The sequence below is a fragment of the Chanodichthys erythropterus genome, chromosome 11 (genome assembly GCF_024489055.1).
Source record: "Chanodichthys erythropterus isolate Z2021 chromosome 11, ASM2448905v1, whole genome shotgun sequence".
Classification (NCBI taxonomy): domain Eukaryota; kingdom Metazoa; phylum Chordata; class Actinopteri; order Cypriniformes; family Xenocyprididae; genus Chanodichthys; species Chanodichthys erythropterus.
The window spans coordinates 44638366-44664708 of record NC_090231.1 but is presented as its reverse complement, the minus strand read 5'-3'; the positions used below and the strand labels follow the sequence as shown (position 1 = coordinate 44664708).

The 26343-nt window shown below is 43.8% G+C and overlaps 1 pseudogene; it reads left to right on the top strand.

Annotated features, from left to right (window-relative positions):
- The first annotated feature begins 1328 nt into the window (after window positions 1-1328).
- On the top strand, window positions 1329-25185 carry LOC137030766 (uncharacterized; annotated as a pseudogene).
- The last annotated feature ends 1158 nt before the right edge of the window (window positions 25186-26343 follow it).

The window sequence follows — 26343 nt, the reverse complement described above, 5'->3', positions numbered from 1 at the left end:
AACTCGGGTGTCCCCCGCTGAACTAATGACGGCACGGCAGGTGACACTGCAATTGCACCTGCACCAAGCTCCGCCCACAGCTGAGAAAACCACTTGCAACACAGAGTCAAACCCTGCAAACCATCAGCAAATCCTTGAAAGGTATTGTGGTGGTTCTCCGAGAGGTTAGCTTCTCTAGGGAGAGCGTGGCTATGAATAAGATTCAAGTGTTTGTCATGATCACCAGTGAGAGTGCCCTATCAGCCACTAGAGGGCACTCCATCCTGGACTCTCATTTCCACCTGTTACATGGACTACAATTCCCATACACACTCACCGGACTCATTATCCAATGTCATTACACCTAGCTGTTGTGAGAGCTGAACTAGGTCGTTGGAGCGATTGCTCAACACATGCCGCAAGCAGCGGAACTTTTATTATGCCACAGTTGCCGGCGCCGCTTCCTCTTTTCTGATCATGAGAATGAGCTAACACAGCTCTGTTTATCATATTAGATACATTTGAGAGTGTTGAAAGTTATGTTATAATGTTACTCTGTGCGTTCGTTTGGTGGCTGCTGCGAGACACTTTTTTAAAAACACACTGCAGTAAGCTAGATCGATTTTTAGAATATCATATTAAATGCTGGATGGCTTGTGTTGATAAATGGCATGAAATTAATTTTAAAACGTATTGTATGATGGAGAAAATTCTGTATTACTGTTACTAAAAATAAAGCTGCATCTGATTATGCTACAGTTCTCAGCGTAAATGAGTAAACCCCCTTTGAAAAGTAACATTTTAAACAATATCTCAATGAACACAAAAACAATTTCCAAAATGTTGACAAAACTAAGTTTTATATAACATCTGTTTAACTTATAACATGAAAGTCAAGTTAATAATATAACTTAGATAACAAAATTTTCAGTTTTACTCAAATTAGGGTGATGCAAAAATGAGTACACCGCACTGAAAGTCTCTGGAGCAAAGCTAAATTTTAGACTACAAATGTCTAATTTAACAAGAATCCAACCACAGGTGAGTCTAATTATTCATTACACAGGTGTCCAGCAGACAGTTGACTATAAAAGGGTGTTAAAACCCCTTCCCATTTCATGCTGTCAGCAATGGCACCATATGGAAGAGAAATGTCACAAGACTTGAGAAAGAAAATAATTTCTTTACACCAGAAAGGTGAAGGCTACAAGAAGATCAGCAAAGCCTTACTTATCGGTCAGAATACTGTAGCAGTGGTACAAAACTTTAAAAAAGATGGAACTGCAACCATCTCACAGAGACGTCCAGGTCGTCCACGGAAGTTAACACCTTGACAGGAGCGCCTTCTGATGAGAAGGGTTGAAGATAATCGGCATGCAAGTTCACTGCAGTTATCTAAAGAAGTAGAAAGCCAAACTGGGGTGTCTATTTCCCGTGAGATACGCCGTACACTGCAGAGGAATGGCATGCATGGGTACCGTTCAGGAAAGAAGCCTTTTCTAAAGCCCAGGCACAAAAAAGCCCGCCTAGACTTTGCCAGGGTCCATGCTGACAAAGATGAAGACTACTGGGACTCTATACTCTTGAGTGATGAGACCAAAATAAATGGTTTTGGAACTGATGGCTTCAAAACTGTATGGCAACGCAAAGGTGAAGAATACAAAGAAAAATACATGGTGCCTACAGTGAAACATGGTGGTGGCAGTGTCCTTATGTGGGGCTGCATGAGTGCTGCTGGTGTTGGGGAGCTGCATTTCAATGATGGCATTATGAAATCACAGATGTACTGCTCTATACTGAAAGAGAAGGTGCTACCATCACTCCGTGACCTTGGTCGTCGTGCACCTACTCATTTTTGCATCACCCTAATTTGAGTAAAACTGAAAAATGTGTAATCTAAGTAATATTATTAACTAGTTAAACAGATGTTATATTAAACTTAGCCTTGTCAACCTTTTGGAAATTGTTTTTGTGTTCATTGTTTAAAATAATTTTTTAAAGGGGGTGTACTCATTTATGCTGAGCACTATATATAGCACTGAGCGCTACTTGACAAACTCTCTGAGGCATGGTAAAGCATGGTATTTGCAAAAAACAAACAAAACAAAAAAATTTGAAAATCAAGAAAATTATACAATAAGACTAAATGTGTTGAGCTATATAACAACAATTAGTTTTCTGTCTGTAAACATAACCAAACAGTTCTTCCAGTTATATAACATATAATATATTAAAGCGTATTTGGTGTTTCCATGGTTTTTACAAAATAAAACTGGAAAACGAGGGTAACGGGGGTATGACACAATTGACGGACGATTCCTCACACATCCTGGAGGTTTTGTTAAAATTGCAATTTTCTCACAATTTACAAATATTTGGAAACATTTGGGATATTGTAAGTATTTAAGTGAACTAAATATATAACACTGGCCTAGTGGTTTTTGGATATTTTACTGCAAAAATCTTACATAGTGCACATTTAAAGCATAACTTTAAGTATATTTAGAGTACGTTTATGTGCTAAATTGAAACAACTTTAAGTATACTTAGGGAGCTTTCACACTGGGCTCATTTGCCGCGGTCCGAGCCCGGGCACTATTGTTCATGGTGCCCCCCGCAGCATTGGTCTGGTTGCTCGAATCCAAGATAAATCATCAACACTATCGTCTCTTACATGTGTTTTATTTAAGTAAATACATTACAACTGGCAAAACCGCATGCGCAGGTTACTTTACTTTTTGAACAAGTGCGCACCCGAGTCCATCTTGCTTTCATATTGAATTTCATCTACCGAACTCAGACCACCTCCTTCAGGTAGTCTCAGGTTCGGTACCCTGGTGCATGGGATCACATGACAGTTTTCACATTAGTGATTTTTTGTGCGGTTTGCCAGTGTGAAAGCCCCCTTAGTACACTTTAAGTATCTGTGCAGGGCAGGGGCGCAGGAGACATTTTCAAAGTGGGGGGACCAAACTCCTTTTGGGGGGAGTGGGGGCTGGGTTGTTAATGAATAAATGTACATGTAAATCACCACGGGCGGTGCACGTGTGCATGGTTCTTTACACGCTCATGGGCAAAGGAGCTTCTTTGAAAGGCTGAGCAGAATGCGGGAAATGAAGTATGCCCGGGCCTTAACCGCCTTACATTGTAATGGACTTGAGCTCACGGTTCACATCGGGAGAAATTTGCGACCGCAAAGGGCACTTTCACTTTCGTGATCAAAGTGCATGCCACTGATAAGCATTATGCAGTAATACAGTAGCCCATACACATTAAACGCTCCTCTCGTGCGTCCTCCCCACTGCATTGCTGGTCGAGGCAATAATCACTTTTATTTCACTTTCAGAGATCTCTTTTATAGATGCCATCAATGTTTTTACATTTCTAGATGTAATGACAGAAATCAAAACAGTCCATAAACTATAAATCCTCACGAAAACTTCAGTCAATCCAGCTTGCGCGTCAACCTAAGAGATCAGCCTCCTGTCAAATTGCTCGGTTTCTGAATGGACGGTTTGGCTTTGATTGACAAACGATAACGTTCGGGCATGATTTATATACCATCGACCCGTCCTAAAACGTTAGCATGCTCTGATCAATTGCTTGGAGATCGTGTGTTTCTCCATTCGAGAGCGCATTTCCTGTTCACATCCGTGACAAAATAGTTGATTATTTACGAACGAAAGCTCACAGAAACGTGAAAATGGTCTCATTTTAAAGAAAATACGACTCTCTAGTGAATTAATTTACAAGTCTGACTGAAAATTAGCCAAGAACTGGAGGATCCTCGAGTGCGCGCACGACTGATGGTGAAAAGTATGTCAGCCTACTAATGTTGAATTTTCATACGAATTATTGTAACTGAAAATAATATTTAGGTCAGTTGTTTTTGAACTAAACCTGCTGTAAAGGACAATCTGTTTAAGCCCACTGAAATGCTATAATGTGATATGTCCACAATGTCTACAGATCGCAATCTTGATTCAATCAGATCAAATCACATTTGAAAAAACTAACTTGCCACTTCAAATAACTGTTGTATCGATTACATCATTACACCACTAGGAGGCGACAAGTGACTGTTAAAATGTATTTGACATTGAATGATTCATTCACAAGATTTGTGAAGTGAAGTAGTTATGAGTGAGTCATTAAATCATTCATTCAAACCCTTTTTATAAAATGTATTAATTAAATACTTTTAAATAGACTGCAGCAATTAATATGTTGTCCTCTAGTAAATAATTATACACAATTTTGTTTAGTTGTCTATTCAGAATCATGGGAAAATCATGATTTCTATTCGAAAGAAACAAACTAAAAAAATCTTGATTCTCATCTTATCCAGAATCGTGCAACTTTAACACAAATTAAAATAATGCATGCATGTTCATCTTCCCCGCTGCTGTAGAGCAATTTCTTAAAATGTTATGTATTTAGGCCTATATGTTTTGTCTGTTTTTATATTGTTTGTCAACACACATTACATATTATGTATATGCATCCACTAATCTTCCATCCATACTGACTAGTGCCGGCTATTTGACAATTCATAATCATTCATAATTATTTTGAGCAATAGGATTATATAAAATTTCTAAACTTAAATTAAATTATACAAGTGGCCTATATAAAAATACAACAAACATTCATCAATCAGTACTTTTTTACTTAAGTTAATTAAAAATCAAGTACTTCTGTAAAAGTAAAACTGAAGTAAAAGTAAAACTGAAAAGGGGCACTAAATACTTTCATTTGAGTAATATTTTGTTATACATATCTGTACTTTTACTCAAGTAGCCTACTTGATTTGTGTACTTCGTCCACCACTGACTTCTGGTGTTGACAGCCCTACAGATATCTTTCAAAACGCACTGCATAGCACATTAAAATAATTGAAATTATAATACGACACCAATCAAATCAGGCAGATGCATTGCTGGTGGTCAAATTATTAATGCAGCGTTAAATGTAAATAATCTCAGCCTTAAATAGCCAAAACTTTCACATGTTTGTGAACATACATATGCTACCTGAAAGAGATGCACAGGATTCATCTAGGGCTTTTTTGTTTTTCGCTTCTCATCGCCAGACAGTTGTTGTCTTTTCCTGGGCATAATTGTCACCATGCAGGAATGGCGTGTCACGGAGGGAGGGCATCTGAACTCGACAAAGCCGACCTGACATATAGTATTTTTTTTATTCAGTAAATATATTTGTTTGACAGGAAAACTGTGTGCAAACAGGATATATTCATTTATTTCTCTAGAGGAAGAAAAAGGGCAGGTGCTCAAGCCCCCTTTTATGTCTATGTGTGCATGTGCCTGATGCTCAGTACCTTTGGCTTATTCCAAATACTAAAAATTACACACTTTGTAGTCAATAACAATATACTTTGTTATTATTTAGCTATACTTTGTACAATATATAGTAGTCAACAGCTGAAGTGGATCAAAACCTTTCATCGAACTTGTCCTAAAAACTTTTTTTATCCACTTCAAATGTTGACTACTGTTGAATTACATAATCTCACACAGTACAGTATTATAATTGTGCTACCGCTATTTAACTACCGTTTAATGAATTACTTAGGAAACATTTTCCCAATGTTGAATGCATTTGTTTTCAAGGCCATTCAAATAAATAAAATGTAACAACATCACTAATGAGAGACATTTTTTAACAAGTCCAATGGTTTTTATTTAAACTTCACATGGTTTCAGCAAAACATACCATGTTTTTTCATTAAAGAACACTGAAAGAAAAAAAACAAACAAAAAAAAAACATTATTGGACCAATGGCCATACCGACCCTCTATACACAAATACAAATTACACATTGTATTCCATTTTCTGATGAGCTGCTGATTATTACACTTGTGTCTGATGGCCGCCTACACAGAGGCAGTTGACTGCAGAAAACTTGTGAAGAACAGCATCTGTTAACAGAATATACAAAAGATATAAGGTCTGACAGCATGATCAACTTTTTAGTCATGTTTACAATAGTCTGTCTAAGTCCTACATTGAACCAATACTTTTTTTGAACAGTAAATGAGGATTAGCAGTAGGAAACTGTATAAGTACGGTATGTCGATATTGTTTCCAGTGCATAGTCAAGCATATGCATTATACGACTGTTTATGAATTAATATTATACAGAATATGAGGCAATTTGACCAATCATAAGAATGGGGCGTTCTGGTGCTGCATACAAGTGCCATAAACCACCACGTACAAACTCAAAAAGAAGACGTCAAGCCGAAACCTCATTCTCTGTTTGTTAAAGCTTAACTAAGTATCGACAGTTTTTCATTTGTGAAATTGAGAACAATAATTTAGTGATCGGAAATAACTGGTAGACTACAACTTACCTCCAAATAGCAGGACTTTTTCTCCGGTTCTTTCCGGGATCCAAAAGGCCATTTTATTCCTAGCTGGTTGTCATCGCCATCAAGGTCAGGCTGCAATGTCACTTGATTAAACTGGTCTGAATTCCCAAGATTGAGCGCTATATTGTGCTTTCAATATTTTATTAAATAAATAATGCATTTCAACATTGTACTTGCGACATTGCAAGCCACTGCAAGTGAGTGAGGGGGATTCGATGGGTATCAAATTGTCTTTCTTTTGGAGCATTTCTTTGTTCTTGCTGTGCTCTAGCCAGAACCAGTTTGGTAGCCCTAGGAGTCCATGGCCATTCACACCTTGGACTCAGGCATGGAGGGCTGAACAAAGGCAACTCGTCATGAGATTAGCCTGTGATCAATGGGCCGTTGATGTCAACTTTCCTGCCCTCCACCTGTGGTAGTCCTAATTACAATAGTCCTTTAACTGTCGTTGAGGGTCCTATCTTTTGTATTAATCAAAATGGGACAAAAGGATTCTTGTTTTGACGTGTGAACTTATGTTGTGAAGCTCTGGTGCCATAATGTCTGCTGAGGCAGGGGGCTTTTTATGTAAGTGGCTGGAGCTATTTGGGCCAAACAGAGTACCAAACAGAGTACTCAAGCAACCTTTTTCTCTGCATCAAAACATTGCAAAGACATAGCGGTTGGCTCTTTTGACTCATGCTAGCAAACTGGACTTCCAACATGCTACACATGCTAGCAGTGAATAACTGCATGCTAATAGTGATTAGCTAAGTGTTAAATTGTGCTAAGAACTTTATAAACACTCAATAGTAACCATCTGTGACAACTACCAACAGCCTAGTAAAATCATAGCATCCACACAGGTTACCATAGCAACCACCTAGCAACCACACAGAACACCCTAGCAACTGCCTAACAACACCTTAGCAACCACCCCAAGTACTTTAGCAACTTCCTAGCAACACCCTAGTAACCACTCAGGTTACCATAGCAACTGCTTGGCAACCACCCGGAACACCATAGCAACACCTTAGCAACCACCCCAAGTACCTTAGCAACTGCCTAGCAACACCTAAGCAACCACCCAGGTTACCATAGCAACTGCCTAGAAACACCTTAGCAACCACCCAGGTTACCATTACAACTGCCTAGCAACACCTTAGCAACCACCCAGGTTACCATAGCGACCACCTAGCAACACCTTAGCAACTGCCCCAACTACCTTAGCAACTGCATAGCAACACCCTGGCAAACACCAGGTTACTATAGCAACCACAAGAACACCTTAGCAATTGCCTAGAAACACCCTAGCAACCGAGTGCTAAGTTTTGCCACTGAAAGCACCATTTACATTTTCTTCAGGAAATGTACATTCTAGTTATTATTATTATACTTTGTTCTCTAATTGTTAATGTTCACAACATCAGCATTTTGTTACTGTATATTTAACGTATATTAATATTAGCATTACCTGTAGATTTTAATTTCTGTAGCCACTCCACAGTCCGAAGTCTTTTGCTTTTGACTATGGGTTAATCTCCAGTTGTCACTGATGATGTCATTTGGACCTTTCTGGATTGCAATCCGCCATCAAAATGACAAGTTTAATTATTCCAGCTGCTGTGAGAAGATATGAGAGGCCATTCAAGACATATTTCAAACTTTACTCGTGCACACACTATGAAATTCTCTCTCATACTCTACTATAATGTCTCTCACACACTATCAAAGCTTTCACACACACTACCAAACTCTCTCTCATACACTACCAAACTCATTCACACACACTACCAAACTCTCTCTCATACACTACCAAAATCTCTCTCATACACTACCAAACTCATTCACACACACTATCAAACTCTCTCTCGCACACACTATCAAACTCTCTCGCACACACTATCAAACTCTCTCGCACACACTATCAAACTCTCTCGCACACACACTACCTAACTCTCTCTCGCACACACTATCAAACTCTCTCTCGCACACACTACCTAACTCTCTCTCGCACACACTACCAAACTCTCTCTCTCACACAATATCAAACTCTCTCGCACACACACTACCAAACTCTCTCTCTCTCTCTCACACACTATCAAACTCTCTCTCTCTCTCACACACACTATCAAACTCTCTCGCACACACACTATCAAACTCTCTCTCTCTCACACACACTATCAAACTCTATCACGCTCGCACCAAGTACCACTTGGGGTCGCGGGTTCTGATTGGCTACGTGTTTGGCGCCGTTTTCACACCAACAGTGGTTCCCCTCCCCCACGCCAACAACATTTTCCTGCATTCGAGGTGAAGATGAGTGAACTAATTAACGCCATCGACATTTTGCAAAACATTTTAAAATCTCCACAGCAACTCAGCGAAATGGCAAACGCCATCCGTCAGCAACAGCCACCCAGAACAAACATTTCTGATGTGGCTAGTGCCACAGAGGATGAAATGAGACGTTTGTTCTCACCTTCGAGAGGTGTGGCAAGTAACGTTAACGTTAGTGTTCCGAGTACTAGCACTAACAGTGATGCTAGCGATACACCACGCTTCACAACCCGACAGTATTTTTCATCATGGGCTTCAAAACCAAGGAAAAGGTAAGTTCGATTTTTCTAAGCATTATTGGCTAAATTAGCAACAAGATAAATTACTATTTATGTCATTTGATTCGTTAATTTTGAATGAATCTTTTATATGACTCAGTAACGAGTCGTCTTTAATTGTAATTCGCTCATTCTTTGTTGTCCATAATTCTTCAGTGACAGTAAACATAATTGATTAGTTTAGCTTCTGAATTTCTTACGTTAATTTTTCATTTATAGACGTCTTTTGACGGTTATTTAAAAAAAAAAAAAAGTACAAACGTAGAGTAGGGGCCAAATGAACGAGTCAGGCAGGAGGAGATTCGGCACTCGGGAGGTGAACGATTCATTTCTAGTTTTCTCATTTTGTGGGCTGCGTCCTCGGCAGGATGCTGATTACACCCTAGAATTAAACAAGACGACCTTCGTTAGCATACTGGCAGAAAAGTAAACAGGAAGTATTACGTTTCTATGCTGGCACTTTTACAGCATCTCTTCTCGCATTTCTCAAATTGAATACATTTTTTCTAATTGATTTGGAGAGTTGTAAACAGTAAATGAGTACATACTGTTCTAAATGTTTAAAAATCACCAAAAAACTTTAGTAATCCCGTTTACTACACCCGTCTACAGAGGTTATACACTTAAAAAACGTAAAACCTGGATTTAAATAATAAATTTTTTTAAATTCTATTTACTCACCATCCAGTTCCAAACCTGTATGTTTTTCTTTCTTCTGCTGAACACTAAAGATATTTTGAAGAATGAGTAACATTGTTGGCCAAATTATTCCTTTCTAGGTCAGCGATGCAACGGCACACAACATTCAATAAAGACATCATTCTGTTACCACGTCCATCCTGGTGCACAGTGTGCAAGCACGGAACTAGAAGTATGTTGCATGACAATGGACATATAATTAATGGTTTTGAGATCAATAAAATATGGGACCGAATTACATTTGAAAGAGAAGTGCGCAAAAACTTCAAGGAGAAAATTCCAGGGGATGTCAGGTAGCTATAAGTTTCCAGTAAATATGAATGTTATTTAGCATTTGTTGATGCAAGTTAATAACTAACGTAACATTGCTAACATTTGCTTTATTTTTTTTTTAAAGCATTGAATTCCTCATGCCTTGCGGAAGCAAATTAGTTGCGCCTAAACTTCAAGAAGGCCAAGAGCTTAACGGGTTGCTTTTATTCAAAATATTTAGATCGAGAACAATATACATTCGCCCATCAAGATCCCTTGTGGTAAGTAATCTAAATGGTTCAAAACACCATCTGTGAAAAATGCAAATTGATGTTTTTAACTTTTGATTGGAGTTTCTGGTTGGTTTTGAAGCTAAGTTTGAATTGACCTAACTGTCATTTAATTTGTCAGTTTAAAGGGTTCACCCAAAAAATGGAATTTCTGTCATTTATTACTCACCCTCATGTTGCTCCAAACTCATAAGACCTACGCTCATCTTCGGAACACAATGTGACAAACAACACCTAATGTGTGACTTTATTAAAACATTATTTTTAATGAAATTAATTTTGATAAAGATTATGCTTGTGTTTTGGGGGGATATGAAGTAGGCTACTTTTTATCCATTTACAGCAAAATTCCTCTACACCATTTGTATACATATAAAATATTACATTTATGAAAAAAACACTTGATGATGATGATAATGGCGATCGAAAATTTTTTAGTGTAATTGCCATATACATCCAGCAGAGGACCCATAATTAAAAAGACGCATGTAAAGTTTATTTAAATTCGGTTTTAATAGTAAATTTAAAGTTGTATTAAGTAATTCATTTAAAAAGCATACATCATACGTGATGCACACAAGCACAGTATATGACCTTCTGTAACACCCATGTCTAGGAAACACATTCCCACATTTAATAAACATAGTCCCCTCTGAATTAATACATGAAAAAAGAGCTCTTGCCATAGATATTCTTGTTATAACATGTCACGTTAAAATACCAAGCGTACGTTATTCTCATGATGTCTGAAAATAAAACATTGAAAGAAAAATTGACAGCTCATTCATTCAAACTGACGGAAAAGCTTTACTTCAAGGGCAACCTTATGATTTGAAATGATTAGTTTCAGTTTGTTTTGTTTTTAATAGAAGTTCCCCAACTGGAAGTGCAGCCCATAATGTGAAATGCAGTAGGCTAGTCAGGAATAAGGTCAATAGGGCTGTCTAAATTTAAAGCTGCAGTCCGCAACTTTTTTGTGTTAAAAATTTACAAAAATTATATAATGAGAATATACAACATGATTTCATTTTCCAAACCGTGTTTTTGTCTTATCCTGAATCATTATGGTACACTTATAATAAGTGTTTATATTTAGACTATTTCAGACCGGACTGGTAGGACCCGCCGCAGAGCATCACAGTAACTGTGTGACCTGCCATAAATATACATGGAGAAAAGTAGCTCTGGCTAGAATGTTCCTACGCAAGACGCGTGCAGTTCTGTTTATTAACCGCTAGAGGGACAAAAATCGCAGACAGCAGTTTTAAATTTGCATAAGCGGTATATATAAGAATTTTATGTTTCTGTTTTGACACACTTCATTCATATACTTTTTAATTTTACTTAACTGTGTTTATTTGATTAGTTTGACTCTGGAGACTCTGACTCTGATGAGATGGATTGTGTTTCTGAAGAGGCCATCACAACTGTAAATGAAACCACTTTGGAGAACACTGATGATCAGAGCATGACAAACCAAAACACTGCTGTACAGCCCTCTTCCAGTGACTACAACCAGAATGCTTCATCAACAAATGACGGTGGATATGCTGCATACCTGTCTATTATTCCTTCTGTCACTGATGTATCTTCAGAGGATGAAGAATTAAACCGAGCGATATTAGCAAGCATTGAAAGTTGCAAGTAAGCATATTTAAAAAAAAAAAAATAACAATAATTGTCCTCTTAAAGGGTTAGTTCACCCAAAAATGAAAATTCTGTCAGTAATTACTCACCCTTATGTCATTCCACACCAGTAAGACCTTTGTTCATATTTGTAATGCAAATTAAGAGATTTTTTTGGCCAGAAAGCTACCAAATACAAACATGAAAACGATTCATGTGACTACAGTGATTCAATCTTAAGGCCTGTACACACCAGGACGAACATCGCACATGTTTATCGCCAGTGTTCTTGTGTTCATAACCAAGTGATTTTCACTGGCAATGCGCAGAGTGAACGTGCAAATTCCCTCTCTGACAGTATATAGCGCTTGTGCTTAACGGTAGTGCAAATAAACATTTATGATATTAATAAAGTTAAAGAAGATAATGCAGATTAAAAAATGGCATATATAGTACCATACTATTCTATAAAACGTCTCGGTTACGTATGTAACCCTCGTTCCCTGAAGGAGGGAACGGAGACGTACGTCAGTAGTGACCGACGAATTGGGATATCGCTAGAGAGCCCCTATCAGCTTCGAGAGAACTAAAACAAGCCAATGGAATTGGCGTGCGATATTTGCATAATGCGCACCTCCCCTAACAGGTGGATATAAAAAGGGGGGCAGATGCAATCGCACTCTGTTTTTCGCTGAGGAGACAACCGGTGTCCGCACTGCAGCGAGGGTACAGAAACTGTGGCGACGGGACGTACGTCTCCGTTCCCTCCTTCAGGGAACGAGGGTTACATACGTAACCGAGACGTTCCCTTTCAGTCGGTCACGTTCGACGTACGTCAGTAGTGACCGACGAATTGGGATCCCAACTAAAACGCCACAGTTACGAAATGAAAGACACGGGCTCACCGTAGGAGTAACCGTGGACAATACACATATGGAATCACTCACGTAGAGGGATTGCAACATATGGAACCCAACCAACAGACAACATCGAAGATGGATGTTGGTCTGGCATCAGACACTCCGCAATGCCCGAGCTGAAGGTGGAGGTGGAGGAACTCGACAGGGTTCACCAAACGGGGAACACGACTGGAGTCAACAGATGCACATATCCTGCCCAGGGGGCGGGAGTGGCATTGCAAGCCGACACAAGCACAGGTTCAACGCGTCTACCGGCTGGTGGAAGCGAGTACACGGGAAGAACCAGCTTACACGTAAGCTAAAAACCCTAGCAAACGTGTTGGGTGTCGCCCAGCCCACAGCTCTACAATCTGTCAGCGAGGCGCCACGAGCCAGCGCCCAGGAAGAGGCCACTCAGGTGGAGTGGGCTCTCAACCCGAACGGGCAAGGCATGCCCTGGGAACATAAGCCAGGGTGATGGCATCCACTAACCAGTGGGCCATCCTCTGCTTGGAGACAGCCTTTCCCTTCTGCTGGTCTCCGTAACAGACAAAGAGCTGATCTGAGGTCCTAAGCTTCAAGTTCTATCCACGTAAACACGCAGGGTGTGAACTGGAAAGAGCGAAACTAGGGCTGGGTCTGCCTCCTCCGAAGGCAGCGCTTGCAGGTTCACTACCTGATCTCTGAAGGGAGTGGTAGGAACCTTGGGCACATATCCAGGCCGGGGTCTCAGGAAGACGTGAGAATCCCCAGGCCCAAATTCCAGGCACGATTCGTCGACCGAAAATGCGTGCAGGTCCCCTACCCTCTTAACATGAGGCCAATGCAACCAGGAGGACGGTCTAAGAGACAGTACTTTTAACTCGATTAATTGCAAAGGCTCAAGGGATGACCCCGAAGTTAGCTAAGAACTAAGGTGAGATCCCTAGAGGGTAAGGAGGGTGGGCAAGGAGGAATCCTTGCGAGAGGAGCACCATTCAACGAATAGGTTCGACTTCAACGCATAGAGGCTCCTCGTGAAGGAGCTCTAGCGGAAGTGATGGTGTCTACGACCGCCTGCGGGAGATCACCCAGAACCTCCGCATCCCGTCCAGGGACCACACGTGGAGGTTCCACGGGTCGGGACGCGGGTGCCATAGGAAGCCCCATCTCTGAGTCAGGAGGTCCTTCCTCAGAGGAATCGGCCAAGGAGGGGCTGTCCTGAGGAGCATTAGGTCTGAAACCCGGGTCCGAGTGACCAATATGGAGCCACTAACAAGACCTGCTCCTCATCCTCCCTGACCTAGCACAGGAGCTGTGCGAGAAGGCTCACTGGGGGAAAACGCATATTGCGTAGGCCCCGGGGCCAGCTGAGTGCCAGGGTATCCGTGCCGAGCGACTCGCCGGTCAGGGAAAACCACTGGCCGAGGGCAGTTCCTGGGGAGGCAACAGGACTACCTGGGCCTCGCCGAAGTAGTGCCAGATCAGCTGGACCGCCTGGGGATGGAGCCGCCACTTGCCCGCAAGTGGAGGCTGCCGTAAGAGCTCGTAGGCTGCACGGTTAAGCACACCTGGGACATGAGTGGCCTGAAGCGACCTCAGATGCTTCTGACTCCATAGCAAGAGATGGCAGGCGAGTTGCGATATGCGACGGGAGCGTAGACCAGCCTGATGGTTGATGTACGCAACGGCCGCCGTGCTTGTCCGAGCGGACCAGTACATGCTTGTCTGACAGCAGCTCCTTGAAGCGGCCCAGTGCAAGACATACTGCTAGCAACTCGAGGCAATTGATATGCCAATGCAGTCGAGGCCCCGTCCAAGACCCGAACCGCATGCCCGTTGTACATGGCCCCCCATCCGGTGGTAGAGGCATCTGTGTGGACCACAGCATCCAAGGGGTACTCCCGCCCGCAGGAACAAAGGGTCCGACCACCGGATGAGGGTAGGGCGGCAGCTCCGTGTCACGAGGACACTGAGCGTGCTGCGCTGCCATGGCCATCTCGGGACCCAGTCGCGGAGCCGGTGTTGAAGCGGCCTCATATGGAGCAACCTGAGCGGCGAAACGCGGCTGCAGATGCCACATGCCCCAGGAGCCTCTGAAGTCTTTCAGTGGGGCCGCCATCCTGCGCTTGAGCGAACTCAGGCAGTTCAACACCGACTGGACGCGCTCCTCAGAGAGGCGCACAATCCAGGCGACCGAGTCTAGCTCGAGACTGAGAAAAGAGATCCTCTGCCCGGGGGCGAGTTTGCTCTTGTCCCAGCTGACCCAAAGACCCAACAGGCTGAGGTGAGCTAAACCATCTCCCTGTGTACGCACAACTGCTTCGCGAGCTGGCCAGGAACAACCAGTCGTCGAGGCAGTCGAGAATGCGAACGCCCTGTTCCTTGAGGGGAACAATGGCCACCTCCGCAACCGTGTAAGGCGTGGAGCGACAGGGCCAGCCCGAAGTGACTACAACCAGAATGCTTCATCAACAAATGACGGTGGATATGCTGCATACCTGTCTATTATTCCTTCTGTCACTGATGTATCTTCAGAGGATGAAGAATTAAACCGTGCGATATTAGCAAGCATTGAAAGTTGCAAGTAAGCATATTTAAAAAAAAAAAAAAATAACAATAATTGTCCTCTTAAAGGGTTAGTTCACCCAAAAATGAAAATTCTGTCAGTAATTACTCACCCTTATGTCATTCCACACCAGTAAGACCTTTGTTCATATTTGTAATGCAAATTAAGAGATTTTTTTGGCCAGAAAGCTACCAAATACAAACATGAAAACGATTCATGTGACTACAGTGATTCAATCTTAAGGCCTGTACACACCAGGACGAACATCGCACATGTTTATCGCCAGTGTTCTTGTGTTCATAACCAAGTGATTTTCACTGGCAATGCGCAGAGTGAACGTGCAATTTCCCTCTCTGACAGTATATAGCGCTTGTGCTTAACGGTAGTGCAAATAAACATTTATGATATTAATAAAGTTAAAGAAGATAATGCAGATTAAAAAATGGCATATATAGTACCATACTATTCTATAAAACGTCTCGGTTACGTATGTAACCCTCGTTCCCTGAAGGAGGGAACGGAGACGTACGTCAGTAGTGACCGACGAATTGGGATATCGCTAGAGAGCCCCTATCAGCTTCGAGAGAACTAAAACAAGCCAATGGAATTGGCGTGCGATATTTGCATAATGCGCACCTCCCCTAACAGGTGGATATAAAAAGGGGGGCAGATGCAATCGCACTCTGTTTTTCGCTGAGGAGACAACCGGTGTCCGCACTGCAGCGAGGGTACAGAAACTGTGGCGACGGGACGTACGTCTCCGTTCCCTCCTTCAGGGAACGAGGGTTACATACGTAACCGAGACGTTCCCTTTCAGTCGGTCACGTTCGACGTACGTCAGTAGTGACCGACGAATTGGGATCCCAACTAAAACGCCACAGTTACGAAATGAAAGACACGGGCTCACCGTAGGAGTAACCGTGGACAATACACATATGGAATCACTCACGTAGAGGGATTGCAACATATGGAACCCAACCAACAGACAACATCGAAGATGGATGTTGGTCTGGCATCAGACACTCCGCAATGCCCGAGCTGAAGGTGGAGGTGGAGGAACTCGACAGGGTTCACCGAACGGGGAACACGACTGGAGTCAACAGATGCACATATCCTGCCCAGGGGGCGGGAGTGGCATTGCAAGCCGACACGAGCACAGGTTCAACGCGTCTACCGGCTGGTGGAAGCGAGTACACGGGAAGAACCAGCTTACACGTAAGCTAAAAACCCTAGCAAACGTGTTGGGTGTCGCCCAGCCCACAGCTCTACAATCTGTCAGCGAGGCGCCACGAGCCAGCGCCCAGGAAGAGGCCACTCAGGTGGAGTGGGCTCTCAACCCGAACGGGCAAGGCATGCCCTGGGAACATAAGCCAGGGTGATGGCATCCACTAACCAGTGGGCCATCCTCTGCTTGGAGACAGCCTTTCCCTTCTGCTGGTCTCCGTAACAGACAAAGAGCTGATCTGAGGTCCTAAGCTTCAAGTTCTATCCACGTAAACACGCAGGGTGTGAACTGGAAAGAGCGAAACTAGGGCTGGGTCTGCCTCCTCCGAAGGCAGCGCTTGCAGGTTCACTACCTGATCTCTGAAGGGAGTGGTAGGAACCTTGGGCACATATCCAGGCCGGGGTCTCAGGAAGACGTGAGAATCCCCAGGCCCAAATTCCAGGCACGATTCGTCGACCGAAAATGCGTGCAGGTCCCCTACCCTCTTAACATGAGGCCAATGCAACCAGGAGGACGGTCTAAGAGACAGTACTTTTAACTCGATTAATTGCAAAGGCTCAAGGGATGACCCCGAAGTTAGCTAAGAACTAAGGTGAGATCCCTAGAGGGTAAGGAGGGTGGGCAAGGAGGAATCCTTGCGAGAGGAGCACCATTCAACGAATAGGTTCGACTTCAACGCATAGAGGCTCCTCGTGAAGGAGCTCTAGCGGAAGTGATGGTGTCTACGACCGCCTGCGGGAGATCACCCAGAACCTCCGCATCCCGTCCAGGGACCACACGTGGAGGTTCCACAGGTCGGGACGCGGGTGCCATAGGAAGCCCCATCTCTGAGTCAGGAGGTCCTTCCTCAGAGGAATCGGCCAAGGAGGGGCTGTCCTGAGGAGCATTAGGTCCGAAACCCGGGTCCGAGTGACCAATATGGAGCCACTAACAAGACCTGCTCCTCATCCTCCCTGACCTAGCACAGGAGCTGTGCGAGAAGGCTCACTGGGGGAAAACGCATATTGCGTAGGCCCCGGGGCCAGCTGAGTGCCAGGGTATCCGTGCCGAGCGACTCGCCGGTCAGGGAAAACCACTGGCCGAGGGCAGTTCCTGGGGAGGCAACAGGACTACCTGGGCCTCGCCGAAGTAGTGCCAGATCAGCTGGACCGCCTGGGGATGGAGCCGCCACTTGCCCGCAAGTGGAGGCTGCCGTAAGAGCTCGTAGGCTGCACGGTTAAGCACACCTGGGACATGAGTGGCCTGAAGCGACCTCAGATGCTTCTGACTCCATAGCAAGAGATGGCAGGCGAGTTGCGATATGCGACGGGAGCGTAGACCAGCCTGATGGTTGATGTACGCAACGGCCGCCGTGCTTGTCCGAGCGGACCAGTACATGCTTGTCTGACAGCAGCTCCTTGAAGCGGCCCAGTGCAAGACATACTGCTAGCAACTCGAGGCAATTGATATGCCAATGCAGTCGAGGCCCCGTCCAAGACCCGAACCGCATGCCCGTTGTACATGGCCCCCCATCCGGTGGTAGAGGCATCTGTGTGGACCACAGCATCCAAGGGGTACTCCCGCCCGCAGGAACAAAGGGTCCGACCACCGGATGAGGGTAGGGCGGCAGCTCCGTGTCACGAGGACACTGAGCGTGCTGCGCTGCCATGGCCATCTCGGGACCCAGACGCGGAGCCGGTGTTGAAGCGGCCTCATATGGAGCAACCTGAGCGGCGAAACGCGGCTGCAGATGCCACATGCCCCAGGAGCCTCTGAAGTCTTTCAGTGGGGCCGCCATCCTGCGCTTGAGCGAACTCAGGCAGTTCAACACCGACTGGACGCGCTCCTCAGAGAGGCGCACAATCCAGGCGACCGAGTCTAGCTCGAGACTGAGAAAAGAGATCCTCTGCCCGGGGGCGAGTTTGCTCTTGTCCCAGCTGACCCAAAGACCCAACAGGCTGAGGTGAGCTAAACCATCTCCCTGTGTACGCACAACTGCTTCGCGAGCTGGCCAGGAACAACCAGTCGTCGAGGCAGTCGAGAATGCGAACGCCCTGTTCCTTGAGGGGAACAATGGCCACCTCCGCAACCGTGTAAGGCGTGGAGCGACAGGGCCAGCCCGAAGGGTAGGAGTTTGTACTGACATGCTCGACCCGAGCGCAGAATCGAGACATGAAAGTATGCATCCTTCAGGTCGAATGCTGCAAACCAAACCCCGGGACGGACGCACTCGAAAATGCGCTTCTGCATGAGCACCTTAAACGGCAGCCTGAAGGTACCGGTTCAAGACGCGCAGATCCAGGATTGGCCATAGCCCACCGCCCTTTAGGGTACAATGAAGTAGGGCTGAACCTGACTTCAAATCGGCTGGAGGGACCGGCTCGATTGTATCCCTCGCCAGGAGGACAGCAATCTCCACTCGGAGAACAGGTGCAATGTCCAACGACACCTAAGTGAAGTGGACACCCCTGGACGGCGGAGGACACCGGGCGAAATGAATCGCATAGCCGAGTCTGATAGTACGCATGAGCCAGCGGAACGGGCTGGGGGCACTAACCAGGCCTCCAGACACCGAGCCAGCAGAACCAAACGCACCACAGACGTACCGGGGGTGGGGCAGCGAACCAGAGTACGGGGACCCGACTCGGGCGGCGTGGTAGCGGCCCAGAGTGTGATCAGACTCTGCGAGGTAGCAGTGCGTATGGGAGACGGCACACGGGGCGCGGCCTGCACCAACACACTGACACCTGCTGGCGAGGTGAGAGGGGGCTGGGAGTAGCAACGCGGGGCGCTGCACATCGCCAGCCACACTCTTGGGACGTAGAGGATCGGAAAACAGTTCTTAGTGGGTACCGCTGGACTCCGGAGAGCCAGCGGCGGAACAGACCAATTCTCCACCCGGCCCTCCTCCGGGGAGAAAGAACCGTTTACGTCAGCTCCAGGTCGCCATATCTCCAGGACCGTCTCCCGCTAGTCAGGTGACTGCGGGTTGAGCGGGCTGGGTTCAAGGCCAGTTTGTGAGATGAGCGCATCGAGAAAGCACACTTTGACGATGGCACATCCCAGCAAGACTCGCCAGGGGTGTTTCTGGACCACCATGGTGGACATTGTCTGGCCAGGGGCCTGCGCTTTGATTTGCATCCTGCGTAGCTCAACCCCGACTCAGAACTACCCACATGCAATGAGTGCTTTGACCTACTGCAGACTTGCCAGGGGCCAAGACTCATGCAGGGCAGAGGTGGTGTGCCCGTAGCACTGCCACCCCACCCTAGGGGGTAGTGAGAGAAAAAACTTGTAGTGCAGATTATGACCCTCTTGGCGTTCCATATTAACGGCAAAAAAGGCCACAAACTGCCAAGTTTTTTCATGCACATCCGGGCTAAGCCAGGGGGCGCGGCAAGGCGAGTACGCGTCGCACGACACCCCCAGGGGCCCGGGAAAGCATGGTTGCCAAGTCTGAATCCGATTCGGCATGAGCACGCCACAACCGTGGGACGCTCAGCCTCATCTTCATGTTCAGAGCCCAACAATACTCTCTCCAATGTAGCAGTCGACATCTGATCCTCTGCTGGAGCCCTGACTAAGATGTTAGGTCCTCCATATTTATTTTAAGGAGGACCAGCAACACATGCAGAAGCTACCAGCCATGTTGGACAGTGAACGTGGCCACCCAACTGGACGACACACGGCACCCTGGGCACCGACGTGGCCATGTATCTAAACATGATCCACCCACGAACATAGTCACAACATGTTTGCGATGCACTAGAGGAGTGGGGGGCCCACGGAGAATGAGTCGGCGGGTATTGCCCCACTGTGATCCTCTGGTCACCCAGGCTTATTAACCAAAGTAGCACTTTTCTGATTCAGAAAAATAACTAGATCGGGGAATAAGTGAGGGGATCTCCACCTCATTAAAGGCAGCCGAGTCTCGACCGTGCATCTAGAGCACCAGACAGCGCGCAGGGTTGCCGTGGCAACGCGCGCTGTCAGCCGGCAATTCGACGGCACACGGCGCGCTGAGTGCTCAAGCCCTTACGAGAAAGGCGAGCAAACAACGCGCCGACGTGTACATATTTCCATAAGAAAATATGACCACCCACAAACACAGTCTCAGCACGCTAAGCAGACATGAGAGAAAGTGATCGTGGCCGTCAGAGAGGATAGGAAACGACCGCCTCCAGAAACGCACAGACAGAATGACATCTTGAAAAAGACGCAGTGTCTGTCTGTGAAGCTCTTTTAGAAGGGGAAACTTCAGCTCTTTTGTGTCGAGACACACAGGGAGCGTCACGACGTGTTTAGAAAAACACAGGAGGAACCAGACCAAATCGCAGACCAACCAGTGTAATTACAGCGGAACGCTGGGAAAACATTGGATGTTTCCACCCGGCTCACTCCAACTCGCGACCTCGCTGCAGGCGTCGTCACACCAACACAAGCGCCGAAACTTCTTCAGAGGCTTGAAGTTCAAACAGCCGCAGGACACCAGGTAGGCTCCGAAGCGAAAGACAGAGTGCGATTGCATCTGCCCCCCTTTTTATATCCACCTGTTAGGGGAGGTGCGCATTATGCAAATATCGCACGCCAATTCCATTGGCTTGTTTTAGTTCTCTCGAAGCTGATAGGGGCTCTCTAGCGATATCCCAATTCGTCGGTCACTACTGACGTACGTCGAACGTGACCGACTGAAAGGGAACATATCTTACTAAGATTAAGCCAGTCCTAATACTTGTTCCCCTTTCAATTGTAACAGCATGGATCGTACAGATGGCCCACCTGCCAAAGATGTTCTGCAGGGTCTTGCCGTAACAATTGATCGCAACAAACAATGCAGGTTTAATATAAATAGAGGCTCGGTACTTGACGGAGCCATGCGTGGTTTCAAAAGGCTGTCTTTCAACCCAAGTCACAGCATATCAGTCAAGTTTTCGGATGACATGGGACAAGATGAGGAAGCTGTTGACCTAGGAGGCCCAAGAAGGGAATTTTTAAAATTACTCATGGAAGCCCTACTGCTATCGCCAATCTTTGAAGGACAAGAACATCAGCAAAACTTGGCTCTTGACAGCACAGGTAGGCTGTTTCCTTTACTTACTTTTCAGAAAATAGAATTGTATACTATTTTCTACTGTATACTTTTTAGTGTACTATACTAATTGTATACAATTTTTTTTTTAAATGTTTATTTTCTAAAATTGCTTCCTCATCTTAATTAAGAGTGAGAATGACAAGGTAACTGCCAATACAATATATGGAGTTTGCCGCTGTTGAGTTTTACGCCTCTTATGTCTCAATGGCTCTGTTTACATGCACCAATTTGTCAATCCAAATGAATTGAATCCTATTGCAGATCTGTTTACATGTACTCTAAACATTGTTTTTGATTTAAACATCCATTTTATGTGTTTTATATACATTCCGAACCTCCGTGAAGTTGGCACCCCATAAAGCGAAATAATCCTCAAAAATATGTCATTCGTTTGCTACGTTTGTGCTGATTTGTGCCGCAAAAACGAACGTTTGTGCTGGTTTGGTGTTTGAGATATTAAGCATTATTTTTTTTTGGTCGTGTGACGTCATTCTCCACCCCATGTCGTTCAAATCGCTTCAAACCGGTGCCATTCGTTTGTGCTCGATTTGTGCTGGTTTGTGCCGTTAAAACAAACACTGTATCTGTTCTCCTTCCACAGATATAACAAATATAATTCGGGAGCTGTGACGTTATTCTCCACCCCACTTTGTCTAAATTGCACGAAACTGGTGTCGTTCGTTTGTGCTCGATTTGTGCTGGTTTGTGACTTTAATCACTGTCCATGTAAAGTAGCCTATAGGCAAAGGCAATTTTCTTTACATAAAACAATAATAATGAAGAAAAAAAACATAAATACACTGTATAAAGTGAATTGCAATTGTTACATTAAATAGAACGAGTTAACGGATAAAATTAGTGTTGTTTATAAATTCATTTGATTTTGAGTCCTTGTTTTTCCCTTCTTGACTGGAACCAGTTAATTAGGCCAAGGTGTTTAGATTAGACTACTTGATGTTTAGATGTTTAGATGTTTAGATTGACAGTTAGGCCTATATTTCGATAATAATCAGGCTGCAAATCAAATTGTATGTAATTTATAGCTCATTCACCAAACAGTCGCAATTGTTTGTGCCGATAAAAGGTTAATTTGCTGCCTCGGTTTATAAATATTAGACATTGACTGCAATGAATTGAATGACACTGAAATCACTTAGTAGGAGCAATATGATTTCAAATTAAGTCTCTGTTTGCTTTCCTCCTTTTCAGTGACAAGCGCGTGTCAGAAACGGAAAGTTGTGCAGCATCTGCCCGTGTAATTCCTTAATTGGCCTATAAAATTTCTCTCTCGGTAAAGTCTCTGTAATGGCATTTCTTTGGAAATTAGGTTTGACCATACGAGTTTGACTTTCATGATTGTGTTCCCATCAAGGACCTCTGATTATTTGTTTATTTATATTTATATTTAAATTTACTTTTACGTTTCACAGAAGAAAGTTTTCAAATTGGTTCTCAAATTTTTCTATAATTACATTGTTTCAAAGCTTTAAGGGAGGATAGATACTTCATTGCTGGTCTTGCCATTGCTGTGAGCCTAGTTCATTGAGGACCCTCTCCTGGTTTCCTGTCCCCAACACTGTTTTCCTGTCTGGTGAATGGCTTGGAATCTGCAAATCCTACCTTGGATGATATTGCAGATACAGAGTTGTACGAGAAAATCAAAACGGTAATTTTTATTTCTCCTCTACTTTCCATTAGTTGTTTTGTAAATGTTTATAGGATTAGTTCACAACAAAATAAAAATTCTATCATAATATATCCAATCATTATTCCATCTCAGATTTGTGTTCCTTTCATTGTTCATCTGAACACAAAATATAGATTTTTTTCTGAGGTAGAAAGGAATGCTGCTTTTATGGAGCTAGAAATATGGAAAAAAACTATTTGAATTTGAATTATTATTATTATTATTATTATTATTATTATAGACGTCATTTAACAGAATTAAATATTAAGTGCCATTTTATATAGTTTTGAATTGAGTTTTTTTATACTTCAATCATGGACATTTGATATTTAATAAAATTGAAAATTATTATGGCACGATTTTCCACATATGTGTCATTGTTTGTGTTAGATTTCAGAATGTTCCACTCTGCATGACCTGCTTGTGGCCACAGAACCACTGAGGGACTATCTAGCCAATGCAGGCTGCCTCAGGCCATTAAGACGAATAGAGGACCGAGATGTGCTTTTTAAAGACATAATAATGTTTCAAGTGATTCACAGGCTCCGGAGACCATTTGAGAGGTTAGTTTTTGCATTGGTTTGCCTAAGGGTGCGTTCACACTTGTCATGTTTGGTTCGCTTAAAACGAACCCTGGTGCGATTGCTCGGTTAGTGCGGTTCATTTGAACATATGTGAACGCTGCCATCCGAACCCTGATGTGCACTAAACAAGCGGACCGAGACCACTGAAAAGATGGGTCTCAGGCTGCTTCCAAACGAACTCTGGTGCGGTTCGAATGATATATGAACGCAACACAGAGACGAACCAAAGACAGGAACACTTAAAGTGGACAGCATCCTCATGCATATCGGTTTTTCTTGTCATAGTTGCCCATGACAGGCATCAGACGCGCATCTCCATGCAGCAGATCGTTTGTGCGTGACGGATGGATTCCCGCCTCTGTTTTGATTACTCTACACGTTTTATAAGCTTTTCACGAGTTCCCAGCTGGCTAAAATACCATCCCATGCAGACCACACACACAGACACACACACACACACACACACACACACACACACAGACACACACAGACAGAGATCGATAAGTTCCGTCTCAAAATAGGCAATACTCCATAAAATCCGACCAATCACGTTGTGAATGTATCCCTATGCCTTAAGGTTCCATATCTTTTGGTTCGGTGATAAAATTGCCAATCTGAACGCTAATCGGACCAGGACTAAATGTTTTTTTTTTCTTCTTTTGTCTGGACCAAATAAACCAAGTGTATTATTTGCATTTATATCCCTGTAGTATAAATGCAAATAATACACTTTCGTGATGGCAAAGAATGCCACACAAGTGTAACGCTACCACTGTGTTGCTAAATGTGATATATGTGCTGTTGTACAGTAAGTTGGGATGCAGGTGCCAGAATTAAATTGACAGAATGTGCACTGCAGCATGATACTATGATCTCTCTTCAAAGGTAGATTGTGGAGAAAATTGAATTAAAAATATTAATAAATAAATGTTAATAATAAATTTAAAATCAAGATATTGCACACCTCTACTTGCATGCATTATTTTCAAAGACTTCAAAAAAAACAAAAAACAAGAGGTAGTAGGGAGGTCAGGGATGTGCTTGCTTTGCATATGATTTTTATGTGGTCTGTCTCTTGTTTTCTTCCAGAGGTCCTGCCAAACTTGGGGAAATTTTGGCCTTTGCTACAGGTGCTGATGCTATTCCTCCTATAGGTTTCTCCCCTCAACCCTCAGTTGAATTTCTGCATCAAGATGCACCATCCACTGCTAGACTTTTGCCCATGGCCAACACCTGTATAAACTGCATGAAACTGCCATTGCATGTTTCCTACCAAGCATTCAAAGAGAGCATGGAGTTTGCTTTGGGCAATACTCAAGGATTTGGACGAGAATAGTTTAAGTTTTATTTACATTCTGAGGTGCTGTTCTGCTCAGCACTATTATTCAGAGCAGTTATGAATTAAAAAAGACTGTTGTCAGTTTGAGGCTATTTTTTGTTGACCTCTGATTTTTAATAAGGCTTTTCCATCTCTAGACCTGCCCCTCATTAATTTGGATGAAGGGAAACCTACACAATGTTAGGCAGGTGATTTTAATAATAATAATAATACATTTTATTTGTAATGCGCTTTTCTTAAACCCAAAGCGCTACAGTAATAAAATAAAACAAAACAACACAACAAAAGCAATACAATTCATTAGAGAAAGACAGTCTTAAATAAGTGTGTCTTAATCAACTTTTTAAAATGACCCAACGTTGGTGCATTTCTGATGGGTAGAGGAAGCACATTCCATAGCTTAGGGGCTTTGTATGAAAAGGCTCTTTCCCCCATGGTCTTTAGCTTACGTGAAGGCTGGTAAAGTGAAAGAGAGTTAGAAGAGCGAAGAGAGCGTGATGGAGTATAAGGACTGATGAGATCGCAAAGATACTCAGGTGCAGTCCCATGAAGTGCCTTGTATGTTAAAATAAGAATTTTAAAATCAATTCTCGCATTTATGGGAAGCCAGTGTAATTGTGAAAGAACAGGTGTAATGTGTTCACGAGGAGAAGTACGAGTAAGCACACGAGCGGCAGAATTTTGTATATACTGAAGCCTGCTCAACGATTTAGCTGGAAGGCCAGAGAACAAGGCATTACAGTAATCTAACCTAGTTGTTATGAAGGCATGTATAAGCCTTTCTGTGTCTGCAAAAGAGAGAAAAGGTCTAAGTCGAGCTATGTTTCTCAGGTGGAAAAATGCAGTTTTAGAGATGTGTTTTATGTGTGCTTCAAATGTTAAGTGTGGATCAAAAATGACACCAAGATTCCGCACCTGTGAAGTGGGGATTACCGTGCTGGAATCAACAATCAAACTGATCTGCTCGGCCTTACGAGTAGCTGCCACTGTACCAATCTGCATCAGTTCAGTTTTGGAGCCATTCAGCTTCAGGAAGTTATTCTGCATCCAGATACCGATCTCTGCTAAACAACCACGCAAAGCTATTAATGAGCAGTGGACATCAGGACTCGTGGTGATGTAAATCTGCGTATCATCAGCATAGCAGTGATAGCC